An 18,860-nucleotide genomic window follows, 5' to 3' on the forward strand; every position below is an offset into this window, starting at 1 on the left:
GTGACAGTGTAGTATCAGTATTCTACAAAATACACACCAAGTCACTAAGACATACTAGCTTATCGGATTTTTCCGTTGCCTGTTATTCTCATCTACTCTTTATCTTTATAAGGCATACACACATGTCTTTAAGTATATGTCTTTTATACGCTTCAATCTGAATCCACCCTTTAAAAAAATAGCTTCATAATCATAGTACGAATATTACACTAGTCAATACACACACACACACACCATAACAACAGCACACTCTTTCGTCTCAGACTCTATAAAATGCCGCATCCACGAGACCGATACTAGAGTCATCGTATAAAATCTCATGAAATTTTATATATATATATATAAGCCACCTCTGTAAAACCAAGGCCAAACGACACAGTGGGCCTTAACGCTGACCTGCAACCTGAGGGCAGTTAAGACCAATAGCTCGTTGCCACATCACAGGTCTGTATGACATGGCAATAAGCTATTGGGTCTCCATTGCCCACAGTTTGCGACGCTGCAGGCCAGTGTTGAGGCCTTCTCTAACAATTGGTCTCCACGAGACCTCAACATATTTTGACTTGAAATTCTTATGTGTAAGAACCACAATGTTACTTAACGACAGACACCACACTTGTTGCAAATAACTGTAAGAACCACACTGTTACTTCACAACAGCCACCACACTTGTTGCAAATAACTGTAAGAACCACACTGTTACTTCACAACAGCCACCACACTTGTTGCAAATAACTTGTTGCAAATAACGCAAATAACTTGTTGCAAATAACCTGCTGCAAATAACCTGCTGCAAATAACCTGCTGCAAGTAACTTGTTGCAAGTAACTGTGACAAACAAAGGCGAGTTAACGACCTCAACTTCTCTGTAAATCTCACCGAGTAAGAAGCCACTATCATATTTATCATTTTATTCGCCCCCCTCCGCCCGCAGGCAGTTCTCAAAGAGCATGCTATCAGGTGACCACATATTACTTACCAACATCTAATTACTTGTCTGCAAGGGTAAAAATCAATGTCCAGTATCACAGTACAACTGGCCTTAATCATGAAGAAGAGAACTTATTTTTAATTCTATTATATAGATGGAACACATTTTATCAACAATCGGATTTCTGCACAAAATAAACACACTTTAACATTTGAAGCTATCGATACATCATTTTCTATATTCTATTTAACCTGCTACTAAAAATAAATAACCAAATAATAAAAGTTAATCCACTTTTCAGAGTCCAATCATCAATACATCGTTTTTCATCATTTTGAGAATCCAATCAGCAATACATCGTCTATTTTAAGCGTTAAGACAATCGCCATCTTGTCGCCTTCACGGGCTAGCAGACGACGATAGATAAAACATCTAACAGCGCAGGAAATATTCAATGGATAACTTGGATTAGTATTAATGGAATAACTAAACCGCATTAAATACTTTCACGCTTCAGTCAGCCCTGGGCTCCATGCAATGGGTAATTGGCCTAACGAGATTGAGAATAAAATGAGAGGGAGGGGGGGGGAGACTGAACAGACCTTAAACTAATCAAAGCGTGTAATTAGAAAGAAAAATTATCCATTCGTAATGGACTAAACCTAAAATAAATACAATGTGGCTTTTTTTTCCCGCTTTATTTATTCGATATCTAAGTGAATGAGACAAAGGAACAAAGCAGAGTTGTTTCCCTTTGTGTACAGATTTTCAATATCTAAATATAGAACCATTTTCAAATACCAAGGAATGTTATTGTTAATTTAAAAGAAAAACAAATTGACGTCAGTAAATACTCAGGTATAAAAAAAAAGGTGAAAAAAAAGGTGAAAAAAAAATGTCTAGGCCAGCCGTAGTAATCTTTATTTCTGAATGAAGAATCAGAAATCATCCTAGTCACATAAGGTATTATGGCAGTCTAAGGGTCCTTAAATTATTAATACATTTTCCTGTACGTAGTTAAGATCCAGGGCATTACAAAGTTAAAACCAGGGAGTCTCATTTACTAGTAGACAGCAAGGTCTGAGAACCTACCATATCTCTTAATGTGAAATGTTGCTATTGGACTCTCGTCATTTTCTATCCATGTTCTTTCTCCCCCAATTACGAGTCTAAAAAAAAAAAGTAATTGGGTCAAGTAGGGCAGACGTTACATTTGGCGGGACAAACACAGACAAAAAAATAACATTCAGCTAATCACCAATACATTGAAGACAAGCGTTGGGAGGTGGCCTGTTGAACAACGAAGATCATTAGTAAACATTGAAAGTCATTAGCAACTTTTTTTTTAAGTAACAAAGGGCGGTAACCAGACCTCAGAATAATGTAGAATTATCTCAAAAAGGTCTGTTTGAATTACAGTGACAACTGCTAGTCAGTAAATTGCTTTTTGGGAGGTTGGAGTACTTATAATCAAATAATTGAGCGAAGTCGATATATCGTTTAAAGATGAAATTTTATTTTATAAACTATAATTTATTACGTAAGAAAGTCAAGTCTGTCAAGAGCTACAGTAGACTAATTTATATAGAAATTAAAAGCACAATTTTTATTTCATAATATCCATAGCCCACCTCGTTTATTCAGCAAATTAATCCTAAAATGAAAATAATATATATAAAGGAATACATTTAAACATTCTAATTTTGTAATACCGTCGATGACTTCAGAACCAGCAAGAAACTAAGGAATTATTTTAATTCCTATGTCATTTGATCAGCAATCAATTTATCGTTCAGTGTAAGCAAACAGCACGCCTTCCGATGTTACGGTTAAAAAAAAACAACACACCAACAAGGTACGGCTGAAACAGGCCATTAAATAGTGACGGTTACAAGCCTTGCGGAACCCTGAAACAGACAGTTCCTGTCCCAGAATTCCACCGTCCAAACACGACGAGATGGCTCCACGTGACTAAATGAATACTGGTTTTTAGTGAATATACTTTTAAGGGAAAGAGATTTTTTTTTGAGTCTCATTTACTATTCTGGCTTTTATTATATTGTAACATATTTAAAATGATAATGTTACAATTGAATGATCAGACGTTTCGGGGAATAGCGAACTTCAGATTATTTATTCTGATACTCGTTAATTAGGTCACGTCTGCAACTTTTATAGAAATAGACGCTGTTATCTTCTTATCTTATACATTACAGACGTTAGCTCGAAACAGAAAATAATTACACCGTACACGCATCCCAGTAACTATTTAGTCGTAAAGGTCATTTGTGACTTAACTACGTCGATGGTTTACACGACTGATTCAGGCAACCCATTCCATGCTCTAATATAAATAAATAAGAAGGAGGGCTTGTACTAACGCATCCTAGAATATAGAATAAGAAATGTTACTTTATCTTTGTGTCTTTCTTGGTATTTCATTAGGTTATGTAATGGTATTTATAAATTAAGGTTGTGTTGTTGTTTTTTTTTTGCTGTACCGATATTGCTACGTTCTTTTGAGTCTTCTACAAATGTTTGTCTTATCCTGAAATGTCTCTACATTTAGCGATTTTTACTAAAGGTGTTCGTTTGATATATAAATCTCTATTTCGCCTCTGTTCTAGTCTTGGTCGTGTGTGTGTGTAAAAGCACTGGCGAGTCACTGACCAGTGAACTGTTTTGCTTATAGGTGTACTGAATTAGTTACTGAACGTAGTGACCAGTAAAAATTAGACCAGTGTTGACAAGTTAATTGGACTTCGTCAGCTTATAAATATGTCTCGGCTGTTATTTACAATAATATAACTAACTACGCGATCTATGAACATACAAACAAAAAATTCTTATTGAATGCTGAGTTTGTTTTTAATTAGAGTGCATTGATGAAGGAGTCGCGGTGTCTGAGCAGTAAAGCGCTTGACTTCCGAACCGGGGACCGGGGTTCGAATCCTGGTGAAGACTGGGATTTTTAATTTCAAGATCTTCGGGCGCCTCCGAGTCCACCCAGCTCTAATGGGTACGTGACATTAGTTAGGGAATAGTAAAGGCGGTTGGTCGTTGTGCTGGACAAATGACACCCTAGTTAACCGTAACAGAAACAGATGACCTTTACATCATCTGCCCTATAGACCACAAGGTCTGAAAGGGGAACTTTACGTATTAGTGTTCCTAGACGTAACCTATTCATGTGTCCAGATGGTCGCTGGTGTGTGTCCAGTTGGTCGCTACAGCAGAATGAATTCATGAACCAAATAAGATGTGCGCTTCATCTTTCAGCTGTTGAGTTTCTATTTCTTCCCAGTATCTTGTGCTAGACACGAAGTCAGTTTGACATTGCGCTTACAAAGAACATAATTGGTAGCTGAAGCTCTAAAGAGAACTTGGCAACTATCCATACAGAAACAAAACAAATCTGTTCCATCGTTGCTTAGTTAACACGAACCCCAGTGGCATTTATCAAGCGACTTTAACACAAGACTAAGTGCTTCTATTTTAACGCCTTAATGGAGCAGAACTTCTGTTTACAGCACTTGTTGCCGAAACAAAAATCTTAGGAATGTCAAGTGTCAAAACTAAAAATCTGTGCAGAGTTTAGGAAATCATGAAGAGAAAAAGTTATGAGCTAAAAAAATAAAACGTTTTCTAAGAATGACGTGAAGATATATTAAGAAAGAAAATATTGCTTCAAATGGTTTTCAGAGACCCGAGAGCGACTACATGTCTCTTGGTATCAGGGAGAATATTCCTATTATGTATTCTGCTTTTTTTATTGTTTTTTGGTCTCTCCTTATCTTCGAAAAATGAATGTTTTTGTTTTGGTGTGTGATTGTGTGAGTTTAATTGTATAAACTCCTACTATTAGTTTATAAATTAAACTTGAAGCTTCAAATTACCTCTATAGTTCATACGTTTGTTAGGAAGCTACTTGTATGTTATGTATTAATGTCGTCTTGTTGTATTGTTAGAGAGAGAGAGAGAATGATAGTTGCAATTTAAATTAAAGCCTTTGTCTTTGGAAGAAGTCTCGGGCGCCAACATGTGTTGCCCCTAAATATAGAATTATGGAGAGAGGTGTGGTCAGGCTTTGGGAGGGAGCGGGATGGGGAGAAACACGTGACCGGATGTAAGAACAACTACTGACTTCAAAGCCCCAAGTCCTTTTTTTTAGTTTAGATCAGCGGTTCTCAACCTTTTAAGCTTGGCGACCCCTCTTTTCAATCCCACACTCAGCCGCGACCCCCTCCCTCCAATCCGCTCAGACACACAGCAATAGAAGAATAGACAAAACTATTCATTTTTTCGTTGGTCTCTGGCGACCCCTGGCAAATCGTCAATCTACCCCCAAGGGGGTCGCGACCCGCAGGTTGAGAACCCATGGTTTAGAGAGATGGATGGTCTGGATATTAGTGGAACCTGCCTGGTCGCTGCTAGGCGATGGAGCCGATTCAGTGTCCATGGTTCGATTCCAACTCGGGGCTAATCTATTTGTAAAATAATTCCTCCCCCGTCTACTGTGAATAGCCTTGTGACCTTGGTGCTGCTACATGTCACGCTACTTTTAGCCCACGACTTCTTTAAAGTCAAAAGGGAGTGAAAGGTGGACGTTGGTCAGAGCAGAAGTTTAAAAAAAAATGAATAATTTACTTCAAGTTAAAATATTGGACGTGGAGTTTCGCTAAAGAAAAACAAAATTCATTGTAGCCACGTGATCAATGTCCGCTGAGGAATTTTCAGGTGATGTGGCAGGTCTGCAGCAGTACCGCCCTCTGACAGGCAACGAGAATCTTCTTAGGACTGTTAAGGGCTTGAAGGTATCTTTGAGGTCAGTAGTTATTACCCTCTCGGTTGATATAACAATGGGGTATTTTGTTGTTTTAGATGACTTCCATAAACGCTTAATCTCCAAGCCTAGGTTCCCATATTTTCGTTGTATTTTGTTTTCATTTTAGTTTTTCTTAAATTATTATTATTATTACCGTACTATCATTACTATTAGTAAGTTTGTAATTGTAACAGTTAACACCATGAAGAGACGAAATGCTGAGCTGGTTTGGTCCTATTGCAAGGCACGGCTCACTCTGAAATGTCCTCCTTCAAGGCACAGTGGAGGGAGCCCAAAGAAAGGGTCATCCAAAGAAAGTCTGGCTGGACCATATAAAAGAATGGGCTGGCCTCTCTCCTGATATCCTGCTGAGAACAGCTGCTAGCCAGGAGAACTAAAGCGATTTGGTTACGCGATCTCACCCCGCGACAAAAGTTAAGGGGCAGATCAAATAATAAGTGTATGGCCATTTAACTAAGTTTGAACGTCGTGATAATAACGAGAATGTCGTGGGTTTGATTCCCATGCTGGCCATTTGTTTTCTCCTGATTTTTTAATGCCCCCCCCTCCCACCAAAAAAAAATATTTTTTTTGTGTACTATATTATTTACTTGTTAGTAGAGCTATGAAGAAATAAGCTCCATTTCATAAAGTATTATATTGGTTTGAATTACTTTTATCTGATATATAAGATGTCCATCGAATGTTTTTATTCAGTGGCTCTGATGCGTCAGCTTTTCATTTAGAAACAGCGCTATAAATAACTATTGAGGTCACCCGAGTAAATATTCTATAGGTTAGTGTTGTTTTCTTTTGGCCAGAGAAATAACTGTTTTGAATTACTGTAAAGAATCTTTTTTTTTTTTTAATCTGTTGAATCACGTATTATAATGAAAACAAACAGTTCCGTGTACGGGATTTGGTCTGTCCTTGTAAGGGGACAAGGCGACCTTAAAACTCACTGCCCGCTCTAAGGGAGTAATCTCAGCATGCTTAATTACTAACGGGGTTAATATGCACGACTAAATGCATGACGCGTAGGACGTAATCATCTTCTTTTTTGAAGTAACGTCTGTATTATATAAGAGAAGATACGATAATGGGGTTAACGATTCGTAACATCGCTTAGAATCCCTATTTGTAAGATGACTTAATGTAGACAGCGAGTCATGTGTTGAACAGCTGTCACATATATGCCAGCTGCTGACCGCGATAATGGAGAGGTATCGTGCAATCAGTGGAGTTAATAAACAAAACAAAACAAGCAAACACAAATTACAACTAACAACAATGACTATCGATACAAATGTGTTGCCGATTTAGTCAAATGTATGCACATTACTTATATAAGTAGGTCTAATTTTACCTAAGTAATGAAGTTAAGATTTAAACTTACATTTAATGTGCTTTGAAACAGCGCATCTTGAATGCGTATAGCACGCTCGGTGCCCCTATGGTTGAATCTCTTTTTAGATCAGTTTGTTCTTCTTGTTCGCCTACGTCATTCGTCTTACTACGTCACTACTTTTACCGTCGCTAAAAACAATACACAATATATTTGTCTAACAAAACTAACATACTCTCTCAACTAGTACATACCATATATATATGTTTTGTGGATGCACCTTTCTTGTGGAGTCCCCGGGGCAGCACCACCGCCTGCCCTATCTTAAATCCGACCCTGACTGTGATATACAAACGCTTCTAGAGTTACTATTAATAGCTGCTTCCAAAGATCGAATTATTTGTCCCTAGCCAGTCAATAGAACTAGGAGACTGAAGCTTGTCTGTTGTATCCATAGGAAAAAAAAGGTTTAGTCGGGGATAATGAATTGCAAGTGACATGGTGGTAATTTGGGTGTTAGATGGTAATAACGACTTCGGGGCAACACGACTGTTACTTGGACAGCTAAATCAACGAGGTCAGTGGTTTGACACACTGTTGGACACACACACATCAGAGACATAAACTGTTTACAGTCAAGCTAAATACTCTTCCTGGACTAGCAGTTCCTTAGTGTTTTTAAACACAGTAAATTAACCAGGGCATGGTCTCTCCGAGGTCCGGTCAACTGTTGGTCGCGCGCAGTCTAAAAATAAAAAGTAAACAGCTGAGTCAAGCAACATGCTGGGGAAGAAAGAATCAAAGAAGAAACGGACTGACCCTTACACTGGACAAGACAGGTAGACTGGAGGGAAAAAATGATACGAACTGGACAGCACCTGAGATGAACTCCAATTGGAAACAAGGCTGGAAGGATCGGTCCTCCCGTAGAGCCTCGGCGAGAAACTCTGCTGTTAGGCGTAGTGCCTTTAAACTCCCATACAGGTCAAGTGACTCTGCAGACAAACGAACTGGACAGCAGAATGTGTGCGTTGACCAAAATATCGATATCAACACATCACTTCGCTTTCATATGCATTTTCTATTTCTAAACCCAGTTCTTCCACTTTTTTTGAGGGGATGGGGAGGAAACAAAAAAAGGGAAAACTTTCTCTTTGTTAAGGTATTGCATGCTTAAAATAAAGACAAATAGTGCAATTGGTTTCATTTCAATCTAGGCTTTCTCCTAGTTCAGGTCTAGTACTTTGCATGATGACATCACTGGTTAGTTATAAAATGAACAAACTGTCAGCACCATTTCAGTTTCTATACACGTAAAGTATTCTGGAGTGCGGCCTCTTTCGGATTCTTCATAATTCGCTGATTTCTGATTTTCACGGCAATCTAAGCAATGTCAAGGACGCAAAAAATTGAACTTGAATGTTGCCAAACTAAAAGAAAACCAAATGAAGCCAAAAACTTCAACAGCTGTAAGCTACAAATAGAAGAGCTTAAGATAACTCTACTCGGAAGTGCTAAAAGGTGCAACTAATATTTATCATATAACTTTAAAAAAAAACAGATTACCAAAACCTTTTTTATTCTGCACACTGAATACATTAACAAGACTAGCATGACATATTTATATTTCTAAGACATACATAACAATCTTTGATAGACTTTAAATGTAAAATTTCACGGGTCTAAGAGTTCATTAATTTTACCACAAATTTGTAAATACTAAAGCCATTAACTCGTTCTCTCCTAACTGACGATACCAGCGTTGATTCCACCACTGAATATGGTAAATAATTACGGAGAGAAAAAGTTAAATCTGTTCTACAATGATATATAATGATCAGCGTTCTGCGGTCTCACAAAATACAAAAAACTATCAACTGCTCTTGACCACAGCTTGTGGAGAGAAAAGGTAGTGGACACTGGACAGCGAAGTAACAGTAGTGGCAGCAGAGAAAGTAAAGCAAGCCAAACGGAAAAAAATATATGTAAAAAAAATAAGAGACTTTATAATGATAAGAACCACAAAATCAATGCCAAACTCTCAATACTGCAAAGTGTAACTCCTCTTTTCTATAATAAAAACAAAAATAATAATCACTTAATCCGAGAATCGGAAGTGGGAGAAAAAACGTGTACAAACTTTGCACCAGACAGACAGACGGACGGAGTGATTGAAGATAAGCTTTGTGAAAAAAAATGACTAGTTGTTGACCTCGGGTCAACGGGAGTGCTTCACCACTTCTGAGATATTTTAAAGTCAAGTCAAACTATTAGAAACTACGATTTCTGAACCTATGTGAGATAGTCTACGATGACTCAAACTACGCACCTTACAATCACCCCCAGAAACAAACACAAAAAGGTCGACGCCAGTTAATCCACATGGGGTGTCATGTTGAAGTAGTAGTGCCCCCCCCCCCCCGTCACGTGACACAGCCAGCACTTTGTCAAGCTGTGTAAAGCAGAGCACTGCCCACTTGAGCTTGGTATTTCCACTAGATCTGGGTATTTCTATCACATCTTGGGTTATCAGATATACATTATTAAAAAGACGCTATTTGTACATGTTTTTTATTAATGAATAGTGTTGGAATTAAGTAAGAATAATTTAATTAAGAAAATAATTGGCATCTTGGTCCTTGCATTTTGAGTATTGAAATATACTTTCCTAAGTATTGGATGGCTGCCTGGTAGTGCGGTTTGCGCGCTGGGCTGTCGTTTAGATTTATCGATGGTCCAGGGTTCAAACCCTGCCCGCTCCCATCCCCCGTCGTCCTGCGGGAGGTTTGGACTAGGAAGTAAACTATCTTCAACTCTGAAGGAACATCCGAAACATGGAAACAATTTTACAAAACAAACAAGCAAACTTATGTCGAGACTTTTTTTTTCTAAATGATAACACCTAGAATTGGGTTATTTTCTCAAGAGAAGAGTGCAGCTGTCCTCAGGTTGCGTGACTTGTATAAGATCACATGTAATCTGATTACCAGGGGACATCACCATCAGTGACAAGAGAAACTCAGCAGTGTTCATGTTGTCGTACCCATTTCAGAAAACATTGTCCCTAGAACTCTACTAAACACTTTATTAAAAACAAATCCTTGATGTAAGAGTCATTATAATTCATTATAAGCATTTTTTTTTTAAATTTCATATTCTAGAAAAAATTCGTACAAGTGCCCCTTCTTCCCTAGAGAATGGAAAGGGTTGCCTGAATCAGCCAGGAAAACAGCAGAGTAAGTCTCTGACATGCACGACGAGATTGTAACAGGTATACGTGTAGGACGTAATTATCTTTTGAAGAAACGTCTTTAAATTATAAGATAAGATTGCATGCTTTCTCGACATTCGATAAGACAGATTGTGGCAGAGGGTAGGGTTTGAATTTGGGACTGTTACTGTGAAAGATCGAACCGCAGACTATGCATCAGTTGGGGGGGGGGGCGCTATGTTCAAGAAGTGAATTGTTGGCTCAGAGGCTGAGTGGGGAGGGAATGTGAGCGAAATAATGTGTGTGTGTGTGTGTGTGGTTGACTGCGAGACTACATGGGGAGGGAATAGGAGCGAAATAATGTGTGTGTGTGTGTGTGTGTGGTTGACTGCTAGGCTGTGAGGGAGAGTGTTTGAGCGAAACAATGTGTGTGTGTGTGGTTGACTGCGAGTCTGTGAGGGAGAGTATGTGAGAGAAATATTGTGCGTGTGTGGGGACGGTCTTTGAAAATGAAAACTAGTTTGTAGGTTAAGAAATGAGACTCCCAAGGACCTGTGTCTGTATCGTTCTATTCTCTCTGTCTTAAGAAATTAAGACTTTGAAATATTTTCATTGTCATTTTTATTTATTACTCCCACTCTGGCACAGTTTACTCCTCACCCCGCCCCTTGACTCCCTCTTTTAACATCCTCCCCTCAAATCTCTTCCAGTTATCTCCCTCTTCCACCTGAAACCTCTCTTTGAAAAAAAAAATGGTCAAGAGTAGACAACTCATGGCGAAGAATACAAGCCAAGAATTATCTAACCTTATTCCATTCCAGGGACGCCCTACTTTGATCTAATCAGGAGGAAGTAACTGAGGTAACAAAGAAAACATAACTAATGACTTGGCAAAATTCCGATTTCGCTAAAATGATAACTCATTCAATACCAAACAGCATAGTACATTACAAAAAAGTAAAAATTAAAAAAAAAAATTAAAAAAAACTTTTATGAAATCAAAGCTTATATTACTGCAATATCTCTTATTACTTCAAGATTTATCTCTCATTTTACTTTTCATTTTAAATTCCCTGACAGAAGTGTGTTCAAACAGGAAGATGGAGGCAAACTTTCAAAGCTGAAGAGTTCCAAGATTCTTAGACTCCACTCTAACGACTATTACAAAGTGAAGTCAGGTACTCATCAGATCCCAACTGACCAGAGACACCATACAATCCAACAATGAAGACCCATCGTCCAGACGCTTAATGCCCTTCCACTGGGTCACCACTCTAAGCCAAGGTACAGCTGAGAAAAATATTTGAAAATCGTGTCCTGGTTATATCCTCCAGGAATCGATACTTGTATTCACTTGACGTCTGCTTATGAGATGTACACGAACCAATATGGCGGCAACGAGACAGAGCGTTTTAATAAAGAGAAACAAACTAGACGATGATCTATCACTGTCCGTCTGCTGGAGGAACCAAATTATAGTTTAAACTCCTCCAGACTTCGTTTTTTCTTTCCAATTTAGCCGCCAATTTGTTGACTAACAAAGGTGATCAATAGACGCTCTAGACAGCCAGCAAGTTGAACTTCTGTGGGTTAAAGTTCAATAACACAACGACAACACAATTCCTAGCATACCAACAACCAATCAAATCAAAACAATCACTGCTGTCTACACGGTACATGATTCATGATGGTTTAGACCAGCGGTTCTCAACCTTTTAAGCTCGGCGACCCCTTTTTACAATCCCCCACTCTGCCGCGCCCCCCCCCCCACACACACAGCAATAGAGGAATAGACAAAAACAATAAACTTTTTCGATGGTCTTTGGCGACCCCTGGCAAATCGTCAATCGACCCCCAAGGGGGTCGCGAACCACAGGTTGAGAACCCCTGGTTTAGACTCAAGAAGACGCTCTAGTGATCCAAGGGTTCTGAACATTGTGAAAATGTAGCTCTTTCTTTGTGATAGAGGGGGGAGGAGGACATCTCTTGATGGGCTGCGCAAAATTCCAACATAAACGGAGGAGCTGGCATACTCATTGGATGGCCCATAGGAGGAAGACTAGAAAAGTTAATTGCAACTGGAGATCTCTCGGACAGAGGAGCACTAGAGTTTGCAGCTACCACGATATTAAATCACCCATGTACGCTAAATAGCCAGAGTGTCGCCAACTAGCCAGAGTTTCGCCTACTAGCCAGATTGTCGCCAACTAGCCAGAGTGTCGCCAACTAGCCAGAGTGTCACCTACTAGCCAGATTGTCGCCAACTAGCCAGAGTGTCGCCAACTAGCCAGAGAGTCGCCTAATAGCCAGATTGTCTTCCTGACTGACAATGCAGTCCTGCAGGGCCTAAAATAAATACCCTGACGCTTCACATATAAGACTAAAGACTAAATCAATTTTAAAATAATTCCTTTTTACTTAATAGAAAAAAAAATAGAGAATAGAATATGGCCATTGTGGACAAGCTCAACACTAAATGCTAGAAAAAATGATGCCTATTACAAGCTGCAGCGACATGACCAACATATAATATATCATCTCGAATAACAACTAGATAATCCTATTTCTTCAAACAAATAAACTCAATTTTATGCACAAATACCTAGAGTCATTTCATGACGGAGTAATTATAATTAAAACAAACTTGAAGTACAAAATGTTGGGATGTGGTAAATTACGGCTCACATAAGATGTAGTGACTAAAAAAGAGGCAAAGAAAAGAGGCAAAAGCTAGGATGCAAACAGCTCGACAAGTCAAAAGCTAAAAAGCTGAGGTATCCTAAAAATAAAAAAAAGTGACTAATCAGAGCTAACTTGCGACTCCTCTTACATAAGCGAGCACAATGTCATTGCGCCGCAAGGACAAAAGAATACCTAAACTAGATCATTCTCTATAAATAGCTTTACTGTCCATAAACTTATAAGTTTCAAGAAACCAACACACTCTCAAAAATGCAAATATGAAAAGTCAACGTCGGTGTAAATAAAGACAATTTGAGCCATTTTAATCAACTGTCTATTCACCCAAACATTATCTTAAAACGTATACTATAACTTCAATTATTGTCATTGTCTGCCTTCGACTATACATTCTCGCAATAAACAAGCAAAGCACCCAGACCTGTAGCACAGTTAAAAACGTCATGACACTCTAACTTGGGCCGCATTGAGGATGCAAACCCCATTTCATCAGACTACTCGAAAGACGAGCGGGTGTTGTGTGAGACGTCTGTAAATCATTAGGTTATGTTTTAAGAGAGAAAATATTCAGATTACTGTTGGAGAGATTACTTGAATTTGTTGGCTAGGCCTACACTTAAACGGGCGAACCACATTGCAGTGGATTATGCGAGGCATACAGGTTATAATAGTGAATAAAGAATTTTAGAGATATATAACCCTTTACAGTTATAATACGGAATAGACGATCAGTCCAAGTCTCGACCTTATCACAATGTTGACCAACCTAGGAAGACTCTATTCAAACTATTGTGTTATTCATTTCTAGAACTTAACCCTAAAATTACGTCACGTTTAATGTCGCGTTCACAGTCCGTCCTTTTTGGTGCGGTAAATGCATTCTAAGACCTCGCCCCTATCTTCTCCCTTTGATACTTCCTCTCGTTGCTTGTGTCAGCCATTCACTTACTTCTAACAGTTCGTTGTGTTTTCCTTACGTATGTAAAGCAACAATCTCAAAAATTCACTTTTTAATCAGATCACTCCCTGAACAAAAACGAGCGCACAGTACGATGGAAAATTGATAACAATTCTTTTATCGATTTATTGAATCTCGATCACATTAATGAGCATCGATCTTCAGACGGCGTAGACACTCATTCCGTTCAAAAGAAAAATTCGATATGCAAGATACATAAAAATTGCTCATTGATTTTTCGGCTCCCAATATTGTTGTATTGCAGTGTCTAGGAGAGAAAACATCACAATATAGGGCCTTTGGGAGGGGGGGGGCGTTATTGAAAATGTGTTGGGCCAACTGTGATACAGTTTCTGAGATTTGATACTTTTTTTTATAAGTGCGGGTGAAGAATGAGCTTGAGATAGCGTCACAACTAAAACTTCTGACATTATTTCAACTAATTTTAATCTTTTTATAAATACATAATCTTGATTCAAGCAAAGATATTGATAATAATGAATATAATAAAAGGAGTTTACGATTTTATAAACTCATCGGCGGATCCTACGAGTCAATTATATTCCCGCGTTATTTTTGGGCGTAGGTAGAGTAGTATATACAAAGAGAATGAAAGCGAAGTGCCTATTAAAATTGTTCAATTTTTTTGTATATAATTGTTGTTGTCTTGTGGCACTGCACCGTTGGTAGACAACTAACAGCACTAAACGTATTCTATTTGAACTTGTAAAACTTAAAATGACTTGAATGACTTGTTTGTGAGCAAGAATATGTACCCTTTTATTTGCAATACAGACGACGACATTTACTGGAGATAACAATGGAATCAGTGTAGTAGACTTTAGTAATACTATAAAATGGTATTCTGAACGAAATATAACTCAATACAATAATTCGTCTTTCCAGTCTGGCAATATGGAGTAGTCTCCCTTATCTAAGACCGCTGACGACATTCCCCCTTTTTTTTTTGCGTCATTCACAATCGCAAAGCCCATAACAATATATATTTTTTTCATCTTTTAAAACGAAAGTGCTTTTTTTTCCTGGGCCAAAAACGTTATTGTTAACACATAAAAAGTCATAATTAACAAATTTGTTACACCAGTTTGTTTATTGCATTTCTTCGAACAGAATCTTTTCATTTGTAACTATGTCACAGCCAGGGACAGTTATGTGTGTGGCTAGAACCGACGTGCCATTTCCATAACCTTTAACCCTTAAAACGCGTGTGGTAGTTTAGCCCCTAAACATCAGACTTGTGTATGCACTCATTGTAAAACAGTTCAGCACTTTAAGGGTTAAGGAGTCTCATTATTTCCAAAATATATTATGGTTAACAAAATATGCATACTTAATGATAGTTGAAAGGGTTAGGAGAATAAAATTTTAAAATAAAGTCTTTCTTCACAAATAAGAAAAGCTTTTATTTTATTATATTTTTAAGATGATAGAGTAGATCTATATTGTAGCATTACGAGGTAATGGGCCTCCATAAGGATCATGCCCAGGCCCTCCACTTATTCAAATCTGGCACTGGTTACAGAAGTCATAATAGCTGGTATTCCCCTGTTTATATTTTCCCCATTACCTTTCACCCATTGGATGATGTTGTCAGTTTCGAAAGCGAGGCTAGTTGTTGAGATGTAAACCTAACAATGCCATAACATAAAACCAATATTGTTTTAACCCATTGACGCTGCTGAAATTAGCTTTCAAAACAACAACAAAAAAGTGTGCAATTAAGATATAAAACAGAAGAAAACGACAGAGATTTGTTGTCCTAACAAAGGTAGAAGCTAGGACTTTTTAGATATCTACAGGTGACTGCACCCAAGAGTCTTAACGCAATTAAGTCATCGTTTATGTTACAAGTTGGCAGGTCTGACACATCAGACACTAGTTTACTGTGATTACTTCGATAGCTAAATACAATCTCAATCTCACTCGGTCAGACTCTATCACCGCCACTCATTGATCAGGGAACATGAAATGCACCAAGATACCTGTGTGTAGTCGCTGAATGAACTCTTTATGTTGTCTGTTGTATTTATGTGTATTTTTCTGTTGTGTTGTCTTTATATGAGAAAAGAGTCCTTGAATTCACAACAAATTTCCGTAAGGATCAATAAAGCAAGTCTTAGTCTTAATGTATTCAAACAAAAAAAAAGCTTAACAGAGGTGAATGTCTCAAAAGTTTGAGCAGGTTACACTAGCTAAAAAGAAGATAGCGGATTCGAACCAATGTAACACAGCAAGCAAGACAGGCTGGTGTTCTAAGCCAACATTTGACACAAAAAATGTTTAAAAGATCAGTTTGACATTTGAATACAAATATGAAAATAAAATTCACTGGAGTTTCTCCGGAAGTATGTATTATTAATTGAAATACAAAACCTGAACGGACAGACGACAATACAACGAAACAATTCATTGAAATACTAGTTCTACCTCAATGCTGAGTGTAGACACAAGCTGAGCAAGTTCGATCCTATTATACGAACAGCGGAAGAAGAAAGGGTCATTCAAAGAAAATGAATGGACAAAGTAAAATACATTCTGCTAAGTATAATTGCATAAGGGGTTTGGTTACGCGAACGGAACCGTATCCCTACGGTGGCTGAGTGGTTAAGCGCTCGGCTTCTGAGGTCCTGGGTTCGAATCTCTGTGAAGGCTGGGATTTTTAATATTGAGATTTTTAGGGCGTTCCTGAGTCTACCCAACTCTAATGGGTACCTAACTTTAGCTGGGGAAAGTAAAGGCGGTTGGTCGTTGTGCTGGCCACAGAAACAGATGACCTTAACATCTTTTGCCCCATAGATCGTAATGTCTGAAATTGTAATCCCACGACGAAAAAAATCAAGGAACAGATGAGATAAGTTCTACTCGACAAGAGTTTACATCGAGTTAAGCTTCTCTGAATATTTCATAATTCATAAGAACTATTTACCATTGAAGACAAAGGTTTGTTATAAAAACAATATGAAATATCTTATGAGAATCTCAATTCACCATATAATCCAAATTCTATGAGCTCCTGTAAAAATGTGAATGTTTATATTACGCTATTAACGTCATTAGAATATATGTATTGAACCTTTTGTTAGTCCGGAATCGAACAGCGGCAGTAGTTTTCCAACACTGAAATCTAAATCTTTCCAATGCTAAGCTTTAGACCTAGATCTAGCAGTTCTAAGCCTTACCAATTTGGTTTCTTCCAGGAATAGAATCAATCCAACTTTAGAAGCTTTCAGCAATGAGAAACACGCACGTGTTATTACAGATTTCTTTTTTTAATTATAAAAAAATGGAACACACACACACATATACAACTTTGTAGATGTGAATCGCTACGTAGATATACAGTATCCAAGGACTGACGCCAACACTGCTAGTTTCTGTTTGAACTGAACAAAATAAACGAACTCAATAAGGAACAAGAAAAAAAAAAGAAGCTGGCGTTATGTCCACCTTGTTTGATTTCACATGAGCAGGCGGGAAATTCAGTCTCGGCTCGTGAGAGTGTAGCTCGCTGTAGTGTGTGGTGAGCAGGTCACGTGGTTCTTGGATCCCTCCCTGCCTCCTGCAGTTCCCACTCTTTCATCACCCCTCCCCCCCCTGTCCGTCCTGTGTTACCAGCATGGTACTTGATGATTTAGTGTAAGACTTAGGTGTTGGGTTTGAACACTCAGTGAAGGCGGTAGATGGCATAATAGACATGTTTCTTTGTCATGTCTTATTTATCACCCAACACATTCTCTCTCTTTCTTTCTCTCTCTCTCTCTTTCTTTCTCTCTGTCTCTCTTTCTTTCTCTCTGTCTCTCTTGCTTTGTCTTTCTTCATCTCTCTTTTCTTTCTCTCTCTCTCTTTCTTTCTCTCTCTCTCTTTCTTTCTCTCTATCTCTCTTTCTTTCTCTCTGTCTCTCTTGCTTTGTCTTTCTTCATCTCTCTTTTCTTTCTCTCTCTCTCTTTCTTTCTCTCTCTCTTTCTTTCTTTCTCTTTCTCTCTCTTTCTCTGTGTTTCTCTCTCTCTTTCTTTCTCTTTCTCCCTCTCTCTTTCTCTGTGTTTCTCTCTCTATTTCTTTCTCTATCTCTTTCTTTCTCTCTCTGTGTTTCTCTCTTTCTTTCTTTCTCTCTCTTTCTTTCTCTCTCTCTCTTTTTCTCTCTTTCTCTTTCTCTCTCTCTTTTTCTTTCTCTCTTTCTCTTTCTTTTTCTCTCTCTCTTTCTCTCTCTCTTTCTCCCTCCTTCTCTCACTCTCTTTCCCTATATTATTTCTTTCTTTTTCTTTCTCTCTATTTCTCTCTTTCTCTCTCTTTCTTTCTCCCTCCTTCTCTCACTCTCTTTCCCTATATTATTTCTGATTTCTATTCACTTTATCATTTTATTGCATTTTTTTCTACATGAGTCTATTTAGATATGATATACATGTTATATGTGAACCAATGTAAGCTTACACGATTTGTATTTGGAAATATACTTGATAACTAATAAAAAAAAATTATGGAATACACATTTTGACGAAATCATTAGGAAATCAAAGAAAGAAAACAAAGAAACTAGAACTGACGCGAAATAGAGCCGTGACATTTGTAACAAAAACGGATATTCCCATTTGACTAGAGTAACACCTTTAGTAAAATCTCTACATTTAGAAAGCCTTCAGGATAGAAGACTTATAAGTAAAATTAGCAATAATACACTAAAACACTTAACCATAATTTACAAATAAAAACAAACAAATAAACAAAACCTAATATACTACTCAGAAAGACATAGATAAAATCACATTCTCTTATTCGTGGTACATATTTGCACGTGAGAAACCATGAGTTCGGACCTACTACAACAAGTAAAAACGGTCTGTCGTTGTGATGGCCACAGAAACAGATGACCTT

General features: G+C 37.9%; 1 protein-coding gene across 6 annotated transcripts in view; it reads right to left on the reverse strand.

Moving 5' to 3' along the window:
• Positions 1–18,860, reverse strand: part of LOC106056728 (tumor protein p53-inducible protein 11-like) — a 303,798-nt gene that overhangs the window by 99,317 nt on the left and 185,621 nt on the right. Inside the window, exon 1 of one of the 6 annotated variants that reach the window (XM_056043790.1) lies at positions 17,171–17,548. The exons of 3 other annotated variants lie outside the window; for them this stretch is intronic. The gene's annotated coding sequence lies outside the window, so the exon portion shown is untranslated. Of the gene's footprint in view, positions 1–16,917; positions 16,934–16,979; positions 17,549–18,860 lie in introns of those variants that run through there. 2 more of the 6 variants (XM_056043791.1, XM_056043789.1) reach the window with 2 other exon arrangements.

The sequence above is a fragment of the Biomphalaria glabrata genome, chromosome 10 (genome assembly GCF_947242115.1).
Source record: "Biomphalaria glabrata chromosome 10, xgBioGlab47.1, whole genome shotgun sequence".
Classification (NCBI taxonomy): domain Eukaryota; kingdom Metazoa; phylum Mollusca; class Gastropoda; family Planorbidae; genus Biomphalaria; species Biomphalaria glabrata.